The sequence below is a fragment of the Schistocerca gregaria genome, chromosome 10, assembly GCF_023897955.1.
Source record: "Schistocerca gregaria isolate iqSchGreg1 chromosome 10, iqSchGreg1.2, whole genome shotgun sequence".
NCBI classification, from domain to species: Eukaryota; Metazoa; Arthropoda; class Insecta; order Orthoptera; family Acrididae; genus Schistocerca; species Schistocerca gregaria.
In genome coordinates this window covers 179,302,014-179,308,757 of record NC_064929.1, presented here as the reverse complement: position 1 = coordinate 179,308,757, position 6,744 = coordinate 179,302,014, and positions in this window count along the sequence as shown.

The following is a 6,744-nucleotide window of genomic DNA, read 5'->3' as shown; positions in this document are numbered from 1 at the left end:
GGACATGAGCTAGGACCTTAAGATTCTGCATGAAAGGAGGAGTAGCAGCCGAGTTGCATGGGAGAATGTGAAAAGTGTTCATATGTAGTAAAAACCTGAGAAATCCGTCCGTTTTCGTCATTTGTTATCGAATCGACTTTAAGCCAAATCGTCACATTGGCCGCTCTTCTCTATAAACCGGTTGTACTTATCGTCTGCAAAGCTGTGTCGCGTGCTGCGGTATGTGGAGACACTAAAAGCACCATAGTAGAACACAGATGAAGGTTCTAAGTTGATGTAATAGCCAGTAAGAAGTAGTACAATTCAAGTTTTAGGTATCGATTATTGACTTTTTAGCTGGCTTTGGTGCCTTGGACATGAGCTAGGACCTTAAGAATCTGCATGAAAGGAGGACTAGCAGCCGAGGTGCACGGGAGAATGTGAAAAGTGTTCATATGTAGTAAAAACCTGAGAAATCCGTCCGTTTTCGTCATTTGTTATCGAATCGACTTAAAGCCAGATCGTCACATTGGCAACTCTTCTCTCTGAAACGATTGTACTTATCGTCTGCAAAGCTATGTCGCGTGCTGCGGTATGCGGAGACACTAAAATCACCATAGTAGAACACAGATGAAGCTTCTAAGTGGATGTAATAGCCAGTAAGAAGTAGTACAATTCAAGATTTAGGTATCGATTATTGAGTTTTTAGCTGGCTTTGGTGCCTTGGACATGAGCTAGGACCTTAAGATTCTGCATGAAAGGAGGTTTTGCAGCCGAGTTGCACGGGAGAATGTGAAAAGTGTTCATATGTAGTAAAAACCTAAGAAATCCGTCCGTTTTCGTCATTTTTTATCGAATCGACTTTAAGCCAGATCGTCATATTGGCCGCTCTTCTCTCTGAAACGGTTGTACTTATCGTCTGCAAAGCTATGTCACGTGCTGCGTTATGCGGCGACACTAAAAGCACCATGGTAGAAGACAGATGAAGCTTCTAAGTTGATTTAATAGCCAGTAAGAAGTAGTACAATTCAGGTTTTAGGTATCGATTATTGACTTTTTACCATTCTTTGGTGCCTTGGACATGAGCTAGGACCTTAAGATTTTGCATGAAAGGAGGACTAGCACCCGCGTTGCAAGGGAGAATGTGAAAAGTGTTCATATGTAGTATAAACCTGAGAAATGCGTCCTTTTTCGACATTTGGAATCGAATCGACTTAAAACCGGATCGTCACATTAGACGCTCTTCTCTCTGAAGCGGTTGTACTTTCGTCTGCAATGCTATGTCGCGTGCTGCGGTATGCGGAGGCACTAAATGCACCATAGTAGAACACAGATGAAGATTCTAAGTTGATGTAATAGCCAGTAAGAAGTGGTACAATTCAAGTATCAGGTATCGATTATTGACTTTTTACCCTTCTTTGGTGCCTTGGACATGAGCTAGGACCTTAAGAATCTGCATGAAAGGAGGATTAGCAGGCGAGTAGCACGGGAGAAGGTGGAAAATGTTCATATGTAGTAAAAACCTGAGAAATCCGTCCGTTTTCGTCAACTGTTATCGAATCGACTTAAAGCCAGAATGTCACATTGGCAACTCTTCTCTCTGAATCGGATGTACTTATCGCCTGCAAAGCTATGTCGCGTGCTGCGGTATGCGGAGACACTAAAATAACCATAGCAGAACACAGATGACGCTTCTAAGTTGATGTAATAGCCAGTAAGAAGTGGTACAATTCAAGTATTAGGTATCGATTATTGACTTTTTACCTTTCTTTCGTGCTTTGGACATGAGCTAGGACCTTAAGATTTTGCATGAAAGGAGGACTAGCACCCGCGTTGCAAGGGAGAATGTGAAAAGAGTTCATATGTAGTATAAACCTGAGAAATGCGTCCTTTTTCGTCATTTGTAATCGAATCGACTTAAAGCCAGATCGTCACATTGACCGCTCTTCTCTCTGAAGCGGTTGTACTTATCGTCTGCAAAGCTATGTAGCGTGCTGCGGTATGCGGCAACACTAAAAGCACCATGGTAGATGACAGATGAGGCTTCTAAGTTGATGTAATAGCCAGTAAGAAGTAGTACAATTCAAGTTTTAGTTATCGATTATTGACTTTTTAGCTGGCTTTGGTGCATTGGACATGAGCTAGGACCTTAAGATTCTGCATGAAAGGAGGATTAGCAGCCGCGCTGCACGGGAGAATGTGAAAAGAGTTCAAATGTAGTAAAAACCTGAGAAATCCGTCCGTTTTCGTCATTTGTTATCGAATCGACTTAATGAAAGATCGTCACAAATTGCAACTCTTCTCTCTGAAATGGTTGTACTTATCGTCTGCAAAGCTATGTCGCGTGCTGCGGTATGGGGAGACACTAAAAGCACCATAGTAGAACACAGATGAAGCTTCTAAGTTGATGCAATAGCCAGTAACAAGTAGTAAAATTCAAGTTTTAGGTATCGATTATTTACTTTTTAGCTGGCTTTGGTGCTTTGGACATGAGTTAGGATCTTAAGATTCTGCATGAAAGGAGGAGTAGCAGCTGCGTTGCAAGGGAGAATGTGAAAAGTGTTCGTATGTAGTAAAAACCTGAGAAATCCGTCCGTTTTCGTCATTTGTTATCGAATCGACTTAAAGCCAGATCGTCACATTGGCAACTCTTCTCTCTGAAACGATTGTACTTATCGTCTGCAAAGCTATGTCGCGTGCTGCGGTATGAGGAGACACTAAAATCACCATAGTAGAACACTGATGAAGCTTCTAAGTGGATGTAATAGCCAGTAAGAAGTAGTACAATTCAAGATTTAGGTATCGATTATTGAGTTTTTAGCTGGCTTTGGTGCCTTGGACATGAGCTAGGACCTTAAGATTCTGCATGAAAGGAGGTTTTGCAGCCGAGTTGCATGGGAGAATGTGAAAAGTGTTCATATGTAGTATAAACCTGAGAAATCCGTCCGTTTTCGTCATTTTTTATCGAATCGAATTTAAGCCAGATCGTCATATTGGCCGCTCTTCTCTCTGAAACGGTTGTACTTATCGTCTGCAAAGCTATGTCACGTGCTGCGTTATGCGGCGACACTAAAAGCACCATGGTAGAAGACAGATGAAGCTTCTAAGTTGATTTAATAGCCAGTAAGAAGTAGTACAATTCAGGTTTTAGGTATCGATTATTGACTTTTTACCATTCTTTGGTGCCTTGGACATGAGCTAGGACCTTAAGATTTTGCATGAAAGGAGGACTAGCACCCGCGTTGCAAGGGAGAATGTAAAAAGTGTTCATATGTAGTATAAACCTGAGAAATGCGTCCTTTTTCGACATTTGGAATCGAATCGACTTAAAACCGGATCGTCACATTAGCCGCTCTTCTCTCTGAAGCGGTTGTACTTCCGTCTGCAAAGCTATGTCGCGTGTTGCGGTATGCGGAGGCACTAAATGCACCATAGTAGAACACAGATGAAGATTCTAAGTTGATGTAATAGCCAGTAAGAAGTGGTACAATTCAAGTATTAGGTATCGATTATTGACTTTTTACCCTTCTTTGGTGCCTTGGACATGAGCTAGGACCTTAAGAATCTGCATGAAAGGAGGATTAGCAGGCGAGTAGCACTGGAGAAGGTGGAAAATGTTCATATGTAGTAAAACCTTGAGAAATCCGTCCGTTTTCGTCAACTGTTATCGAATCGACTTAAAGCCAGATTGTCACATTGGCAACTCTTCTCTCTGAATCGGATGTACTTATCGCCTGCAAAGCTATGTCGCGTGCTGCGGTATGCGGAGACACTAAAATAACCATAGCAGAACACAGATGACGCTTCTAAGTTGATGTAATAGCCAGTAAGAAGTGGTACAATTCAAGTATTAGGTATCGATTATTGACTTTTTACCCTTCTTTCGTGCTTTGGACATGAGCTAGGACCTTAAGATTTTGCATGAAAGGAGGACTAGCACCCGAGTTGCAAGGGAGAATGTGAAAAGTGTTCATATGTAGTAAAAACCTGAGAAATCCGTCCGTTTTCGTCATTTGTTATCGAATCGACTTAAAGCCAGATCGTCACATTGGCAACTCTTCTCTCTGAAACGATTGTACTTATCGTCTGCAAAGCTATGTCGCGTGCTGCGGTATGCGGAGACACTAAAATCACCATAGTGGAACACAGATGAAGCTTCTAAGTGGATGTAATAGCCAGTAAGAAGTAGTACAATTCAAGATTTAGGTATCGATTATTGAGTTTTTAGCTGGCTTTGGTGCCTTGGACATGAGCTAGGACCTTAAGATTCTGCATGAAAGGAGGTTTTGCAGCCGAGTTGCACGGGAGAATGTGAAAAGTGTTCATATGTAGTAAAAACCTAAGAAATCCGTCCGTTTTCGTCATTTTTTATCGAATCGACTTTAAGCCAGATCGTCGCATTGGCCGCTCTTCTCTCTGAAACGGTTGTACTTATCGTCTGCAAAGCTATGTCACGTGCTGCGTTATGCGGCGACACTAAAAGCACCATGGTAGAAGACAGATGAAGCTTCTAAGTTGATTTAATAGCCAGTAAGAAGTAGTACAATTCAGGTTTTAGGTATCGATTATTGACTTTTTACCATTCTTTGGTGCCTTGGACATGAGCTAGGACCTTAAGATTTTGCATGAAAGGAGGACTAGCACCCGCGTTGCAAGGGAGAATGTGAAAAGTGTTCATATGTAGTATAAACCTGAGAAATGCGTCCTTTTTCGACATTTGGAATCGAATCGACTTAAAACCGGATCGTCACATTAGACGCTCTTCTCTCTGAAGCGGTTGTACTTTCGTCTGCAATGCTATGTCGCGTGCTGCGGTATGCGGAGGCACTAAATGCACCATAGTAGAACACAGATGAAGATTCTAAGTTGATGTAATAGCCAGTAAGAAGTGGTACAATTCAAGTATTGGGTATCGATTATTGACTTTTTACCCTTCTTTGGTGCCTTGGACATGAGCTAGGACCTTAAGAATCTGCATGAAAGGAGGATTAGCAGGCGAGTAGCACGGGAGAAGGTGGAAAATGTTCATATGTAGTAAAAACCTGAGAAATCCGTCCGTTTTCGTCAACTGTTATCGAATCGACTTAAAGCCAGAATGTCACATTGGCAACTCTTCTCTCTGAATCGGATGTACTTATCGCCTGCAAAGCTATGTCGCGTGCTGCGGTATGCGGAGACACTAAAATAACCATAGCAGAACACAGATGACGCTTCTAAGTTGATGTAAATGCCAGTAAGAAGTGGTACAATTCAAGTATTAGGTATCGATTATTGACTTTTTACCCTTCTTTCGTGCTTTGGACATGAGCTAGGACCTTAAGATTTTGCATGAAAGGAGGACTAGCACCCGCGTTGAAATGGAGAATGTGAAAAGAGTTCATATGTAGTATAAACCTGAGAAATGCGTCCTTTTTCGTCATTTGTAATCGAATCGACTTAAAGCCAGATCGTCACATTGACCGCTCTTCTCTCTGAAGCGGTTGTACTTATCGTCTGCAAAGCTATGTAGCGTGCTGCGGTATGCGGCAACACTAAAAGCACCATGGTAGATGACAGATGAGGCTTCTAAGTTGATGTAATAGCCAGTAAGAAGTAGTACAATTCAAGTTTTAGTTATCGATTATTGACTTTTTAGCTGGCTTTGGTGCATTGGACATGAGCTAGGACCTTAAGATTCTGCATGAAAGGAGGATTAGCAGCCGCGCTGCACGGGAGAATGTGAAAAGAGTTCAAATGTAGTAAAAACCTGAGAAATCCGTCCGTTTTCGTCATTTGTTATCGAATCGACTTAATGAAAGATCGTCACAAATTGCAACTCTTCTCTCTGAAATGGTTGTACTTATCGTCTGCAAAGCTATGTCGCGTGCTGCGGTATGGGGAGGAACTAAAAGCACCATAGTAGAACACAGATGAAGCTTCTAAGTTGATGCAATAGCCAGTAACAAGTAGTAAAATTCAAGTTTTAGGTATCGATTATTGACTTTTTAGCTGGCTTTGGTGCTTTGGACATGAGCTAGGAACTTAAGATTCTGCATGAAAGGAGGAGTAGCAGCTGCGTTGCAAGGGAGAATGTGAAAAGTGTTCGTATGTAGTAAAAACCTGAGAAATCCGTCCGTTTTCGTCATTTGTTATCGAATCGACTTAAAGCCAGATCGTCACATTGACCGCTCTTCTCTCTGAAACGGTTGTACTTATCGCCTGCAAAGCTATGTCACGTGCTGCGGTATGCGGAGACACTAAAAGCACCATAGTAGAAAACAGATGAAACTTCTAAATTGATGTAATAGCCAGTAAGAAGTAGTACAATTCATGTTTTAGGTATCGATTATTGACTTTTTAGCTGGCTTTGGTGCCTTGGACATGAGCTAGGACCTTAAGATTCTGCATGAAAGGAGGTTTAGCAGCCGAGTTGCACGGGAGAATGTGAAAAGTGTTCATATGTAGTAAAAACCTGAGAAATCCGTCCGTTTTCGTCATTTGTTATCGAATCGACTTAAAGCCAGATCGTCACATTGGCAACTCTTCTCTCTGAAACGATTGTACTTATCGTCTGCAAAGCTATGTCGCGTGCTGCGGTATGCGGAGACACTAAAATCACCATAGTAGAACACTGATGAAGCTTCTAAGTGGATGTAATAGCCAGTAAGAGGTAGTACAATTCAAGATTTAGGTATCGATTATTGAGTTTTTAGCTGGCTTTGGTGCCTTGGACATGAGCTAGGACCTTAAGATTCTGCATGAAAGGAGGTTTTGCAGCCGAGTTGC